Source organism: Trachypithecus francoisi, unplaced genomic scaffold (genome assembly GCF_009764315.1).
Source record: "Trachypithecus francoisi isolate TF-2019V2 unplaced genomic scaffold, Tfra_2.0 Lachesis_group17, whole genome shotgun sequence".
Taxonomy (NCBI): Eukaryota; Metazoa; Chordata; class Mammalia; order Primates; family Cercopithecidae; genus Trachypithecus; species Trachypithecus francoisi.
In genome coordinates this window covers 18,217,869-18,223,868 of record NW_022681462.1, presented here as the reverse complement: position 1 = coordinate 18,223,868, position 6,000 = coordinate 18,217,869, and the positions used below count along the sequence as shown (strand labels likewise).

The following is a 6,000-nucleotide window of genomic DNA, read 5'->3' as shown; positions in this document are numbered from 1 at the left end:
GTTCTCCTAAAAGATGTCAACGTTCAATTGTTGGCTAGCAACCTGTGGCATTTAATTATTCTTGACGTTTAATCCATCATGGTGTGAAAAAAAAGAAAATGTAGCCTGTCTACTCCTCCTACTCTTCCAAGAGAAACAATAGAATAATTAAATTGGTAACTAAAGTGCTAAGAATAATGAGAAACCACATAAGACTAGCATGATGTTACTCTTAGAACATTAACAGGAAACAAGTTCTGAGGCTATCTCCTCCTACTTCATTTTTTTCCCTCTTCCTGTCCAGATAATCATGAGTCATCATCCTGTATAAATGAATAATAGTTTAATTTAAAGAAGCCAATATTGTTTGGAGGTCGTTTATCACTTCACGGCTCTCATTCACAGTCAAGTCATGTGGAACTACACAACTTTCTTTTTGTGCACTGGAGCTGGAAATCTTGTTGAGTTTGTGAGGCCTTACTTCTGCATATTTGAATCTGGTGACCAAATTAAACATTGTTCTAAGTAAGCGGGTGGGTGGGGATGGTGATGGGCTGGGACTGAGGTGGGGAGACGGAGAGCTGCCTTGAGAGATTTTGGGCTTTCGCACTTGTGATTTCAGGGCATGGAAGCTGGATTTGGATTTGAATAGTAGTATGTTGATAGTGGTATGTGTGATAGAGAACTGATCCTAAAACTTAATATTTCAATAAGAACAATCGTAAAGGACAGAAAATGGGACACTTTTTAAAGGCTAACTAAAGAAATTGGATTCATACTGTTAGGACTAATGATTGAAAGCAAAGGAAAACTCAAGCAACGTTCCTCAGCCGGCACATTCAAATGATAAATTACATTTAAGCACTGAAAGAAACAACAGCTGCAGTTAATGAAAAGCCAGATTTATCTAAATTTCTCCAGTTGATCAGTCAAAATAATCAGTATGGCTCTCACTCCATAATCACTTTTTGGTGGGGGAGGGGGAGGAGCGGGGAGATGAGAGACGGGGAGGACAAAGAGAGAAGATAGGTTTTATTTTAAAAGGTATAGCTTCCAAAAAGGAACTGTAAAACTACTGAGTTGCAGAAAATTCATTTTCTTGTTATCAATGTCATCAATACTCTAGATTTGTTGTTTTATTTTTAACTCTCCTAAGGATAATGCAGTTGGCTTTTGTATGGAATGAAGCCTATAGACATGGGCTGGAGGCGGGAAATCCGGGTGCGGGTTGTGATAATGATACAAATCTGAAATGCTTTCCAAAACATCATATGTCCATTGAGCTGTTTCATTATTACAACACCTGTGAAATAGACAACAGGTATTGTTTGTGGCAGTTTTACACAGACAGGTACCAAAGGTTTGGGGGGGCCAAGTGACCTACCCAAAGTCAGCTAATAAGCTCGTCTACAAGCTGGGGACAGAAGAAGATGTCCACACTCGTCACCAAACGCTCTACTAGAAAACAGAAATAAATTCTCCATGCCTCATATCCTTACATGGTGAAAGCAGGAAAATCCTGTTGCAGAAACCACTTGGAGGAGCTGCCATCACAGGCTGCTTGGGGCCAGCTTCCTTCCAGCACAGAGCTCTGCGCAGAGCCTGCATGTGGTGTGGAATTCCATTAGAACTTACTCACCATATGTTTGTCTGCTGGTGTTCAATGGAACCTGAGGGAGGGCATAATGGATCTCCGTTACTAAACCGTGTGGAAGGCTTCCAGAGATTTAATAGTCTACCTCGAGGTGATGAATAGAGGCGCTCTTGTGTGCCTTGCATAATCAGGGAGGCTTGGTGCTCTGAATGCGCCACACTCTCCTCCGACACCCTTCTGGAAAAGTCTGTACAGCTGGCACTCCTGGAGTCATTTCAAAAGTGGAGATGGGCGGGGAGGGTGCCTTCCTCTCATCTTCCTTGAGAAAAGATTTGCGGGATGAGATTGCACTGATAGCTGGAGATTTTGAGTAGAAGGAAATAGGCTAGAAGATTGGAGAGGAGAGGGAAGGCATTCGGTGACCTGGATTTCCCTCCTTGCAGATGTAGTGGTCTGATCATTCTATCAAGGCCATGACTGTGAAGAGCACTGTGGGTGATGGCTGGTGGCTCGCGGGAGCTGGCTTGTGCATGGCGCCCAAAGCCAAAGGTGAGGGGCCGCTGGTAGCACAGAACCATGAGGCTGCCAAATGGCCATGAAATTTTATTCCTTCCAGTTAATTTTCTCGTTGATGTGCTTTTAATTCATATGGCGTAGGAGCAACAGAAATAGAACTATGGTAGAACTTTGCTGTTTTGTCTGCCAGGGAACTGAACACTTGGAAAGGTAGGAGCACAAGGAGACTGAGCCCGTGAACTCAGGAAGGGCAGAAACCAAGCTGCTTCTCCAGTGGATTCAAAGTCTAGATAGCTGTGAGAGTGGGGGACATGGAGAGTGCAGATTATTAGTTCTTTTTCTCATTCCTGTGGCTCTTTACCATGCCCTCTGGTCTTCCGCCATCTTGTAGGTAACATTTCTCATTGCTGCCTCTTCTCTTCTCTTCCTTTTTTTTTTTTTTTTTTTTTAATGGAATTTCGCTTTTGTTACCCAGGCTGGAGTACAATGGTGCAATCTCGGCTCACTGCAACCTCCGCTTCCTAGGTTCAAGCGATTCTCCTGCCTCAGCCTCCCGAGTAGCTGGGGTTACAGGCATGCACCACCACGCCCGGCTAATTTTGTATTTTTAGTAGATACGGGGTTTCTCCATGTTGGTGAGGCTGGTCTCGAACTCCCGACCTCAGGTGATCTGCCCTCGTTGGCCTCCCAAAGTGCTGGGATTACAGGCATGAGACACCACGCCTGGCCTTCCTTTCCTTTTTTGACAGTCTAACCCACATATTAAATCCTACCATGAAAACCAAAGCCCATCCCTCCAGTATGGACTCTGCATTGCACCAAAATATGAGGGCATTTTTGGTACCCGGAGCCATGTTTGAAGTGGATGGAATACTGAAAGCCAGACAGAGAGCTATCTTTTCATGGACTTGCCTTCAGGTCTGTGCATGAAGGAATCTTGTATAATTCTTCCAGTTTAAGCAAACTCTGAGGTATTCGTTTTTTCATTTATTCAGCATCTACCATGTAGCACGTACTTGTCAGACATGCAGAGTACAACAACAAACAAGGCTTGGTGCTTGCCCTCTAGAGGCTTTCTGGGAATGCATTAAAATAAATCAGAAGTTGGTGAAGTGTTAGATGTGTGGCAGAATTTCCTTTTCCTATCTCTTTGTTTACACATGGAACTCCAGGAATTGGGAGAGGATAATGGGGCTAATTGTAATGTCAAGGTAGAGAGAGAGTTTGTAATGTGACTTAAGGTTGGGAAGGGGCAAATTTTCTTTTAGGATTATAAAGTAAAATTATATCAGATGCTAGCCAAGGGTGCAGCTGGGCATGAATCACTTATCTAGACCTAATGGGCAGTTATTGGCAGGAGATTGTTCTCCCATGCCAGTGGGAGATGCATCTGAAATTGTTTTTAGATACTTGAGGAGAACAAAAGAAATAAAAGAGGAAGCTGAGCCAGAGAGTGGGCCACCTCCGCTCCCTCAACTCCTGGGGTCCAAAGCTCCCCTTGTCTTTCCTCTAGAAGCAAAAGAGGGAGAGAATAGCTTAGACTACAACACGTGGCAGGCTTTGAACCTTGCAAGATCAGGGATGCACCAAAGCTAAAGGAAGAGAATTAATTTCAGGAATGGAAAAGTCTGGGACTTCTGGAGCAAAGAAACTAGGAGAAAGAACGTCAGAAAATTTGGGGAGTTCAAGTAGCCTTTACTTGTTTATACTTGTAGTGCTGGTGATATTCTCAGGGTGTACTTGAAGATCAAAACAAGAAAGAGTTTCTAATCCAACTAGGGTAGGAGGGTTTAGGGGAGAGTGGAAGAAGTGTACCATCATCTGTAAATCCTGAAACATCGTAGACATTAGCACAGGACAGTCAAACAGAGGCCAGCAGATATTAGCTCTGTTCGTTATTCTTCACAAATTCCTGTGCTTTCTCTGTATACACCTCGTCTTTTCTCCTTTGCAACATTATCTTTATGAGGATTCTTTGTTCTTTTCTACCAGACTAGTGGTTGTGGATATACTTGGGACTCTTCCTTTTCCCAGTGCTAGACTCTCTAGTTAGGACGATCAGTAGGTCTCTGGGGATAGAGTAGGAAATTCAAAGGTCATAGAAAGATGAGGCATGGGACAGAGAGCTGCAGGGAGAATCATTACTCTTTCTTCTCAACCATAAAGTTTTCTGCAGTGTGACACCAAGTTGGCCTTCCAGGCCTATTTCTCAGTCCTGCTGTAGTCACCCTGGCTTCTGGGCCTTCCCTTGACGTTCCTTGGCTTCTTTGTCATGCTATTGTTTATGAAGTCTCTGGTTTCCTTTACCAGTCCTAAAGGGGATGCTATCCATTTCCTCTCAATCCTACCTGATGCAGCTTTGGGAAACGCACAAAAGACTCTTCTTACAAACGCCTTGAGCATTTATTGGCAGAATGTTGTTCCTTGGAGCTAGCTAATTTTTTTTTTTCTTTCTTCTAGATGCTTTTGGGATTTTTTTTCTGTGATTTGCTGTTCCAAAAATTCATGAGAATGTATCTGGATATGGATGTGATCCCTTTCAAAGTTAAAAACCCAAATTCTTCTCTCTCGGCCTTTTCCACTTTTTATCTGCAAAGTGGGAATAACTACTTACCTTCAGATTGTTGGGAGAGTTTAATAAGATGAAAGACATAAAAGCACAGTATCACCTGCAAGTTTACCCCCTCCCTACCTCAGCAAATCCATACCTGGCCAATTAGCAAGAGTAGAAGATTTCTAAAGGTTCCCCAGTAGCCTTACATAGGGAAAGGTGGTGCTTTCAGCTACAGAATATCTTCTCAGCATTTGTAAGCTTCTTTAATTGGTAACAGATCCAATGATCCAATCCAGCAGCTGCAGCAGATAGAAGAGTTGAAAGATTCTAGAAGCTGCCTACTCCTGCTGCATTAGACATTTACATTATAATCATTGGCCTCATTTTCCTGTTTATCTCCCTAAACTTTTTTTTAATAAGCGTTTTCCCCCAGGTGTGATTTACATACAGTTATATTCACCCTTTTAAGTGTTCAGTTCATTAAGTTTTGGCAAATATTTATCATCACTGCCTCATTATACTCACGATAAAGAATATTCCCATCACCCCAGAATCTACTGCATGCTTCTTTCCCTTTAATCACCTCTGCCTCCTTCCAGTCCCTGGCAATCACTGTTGGGCTTTCTATCATTTTAGTTTTGCCTTTCCCTGTATTTCTTATAAATTGAATCATACAGTTAGGTAGTTGTATGTCTTGGGTTTCTTTCACTTAGCAAACTGCTTTTAAGATTCATCCATGTTGTTTTATGTAGCATGAACTATTTCCTTTATATTGCTGAGTAGTATCCCAATGTATAGATATACCAGAATATGCTTGTTTATTCATAGTTGATAGACATTTGGGTTATTTGCAGTTGTTGACTATTATTAATAAAGTGACTATGAACATTTGTACACAAAACATTATGTAGAAATATGCTTCCATTTCTCGGGTAAATACTATGAGTAGAATTGCAGAGTGATATGATAAGCGTATGCCAAAATGGTTTCCAAAATGGCTGTATAATTGTATATTCCCACCAGCAATGTATGAGTTTCAGTTGCTCCATATTCTCATCAATCCTAGGTATTGTCAGTCTTTTTAATTCTAGCTATTTCAGAGAGAGTATAGTGGTATTTCATTGTGGTTTTAATTTGCATTTCTCTAATGACTAATGACGTTGAACATCTTTTTACGTGCTTATTTGCCATTCATATTTTCTTTGTTCAAATCTTTTGCTCATCTAAAAAATCGAGTTGTCTTATTATTGAATTGTGTTTTTTAATATGTTCTGGATTCAAGTCTTTCATCAGATACAAATTTTGCAGACATTTTCTCCCACCCATTTTGTGGCTTGTATTCTTATTAATAGTCAAT

General features: G+C 41.4%; 1 long non-coding RNA gene across 1 annotated transcript in view; it reads left to right on the top strand.

The window, feature by feature from the left end:
- Nucleotides 1-430: 430 nt before the first annotated feature.
- LOC117062934 overlaps nt 431-6,000 on the top strand; it is a 29,983-nt gene continuing 24,413 nt past the window's right edge. Inside the window, exons 1-2 of the long non-coding RNA XR_004428633.1 lie at nt 431-504; nt 2,017-2,122. This is a non-coding gene — a long non-coding RNA (uncharacterized LOC117062934). The remainder of the gene's footprint in view (nt 505-2,016; nt 2,123-6,000) is intronic.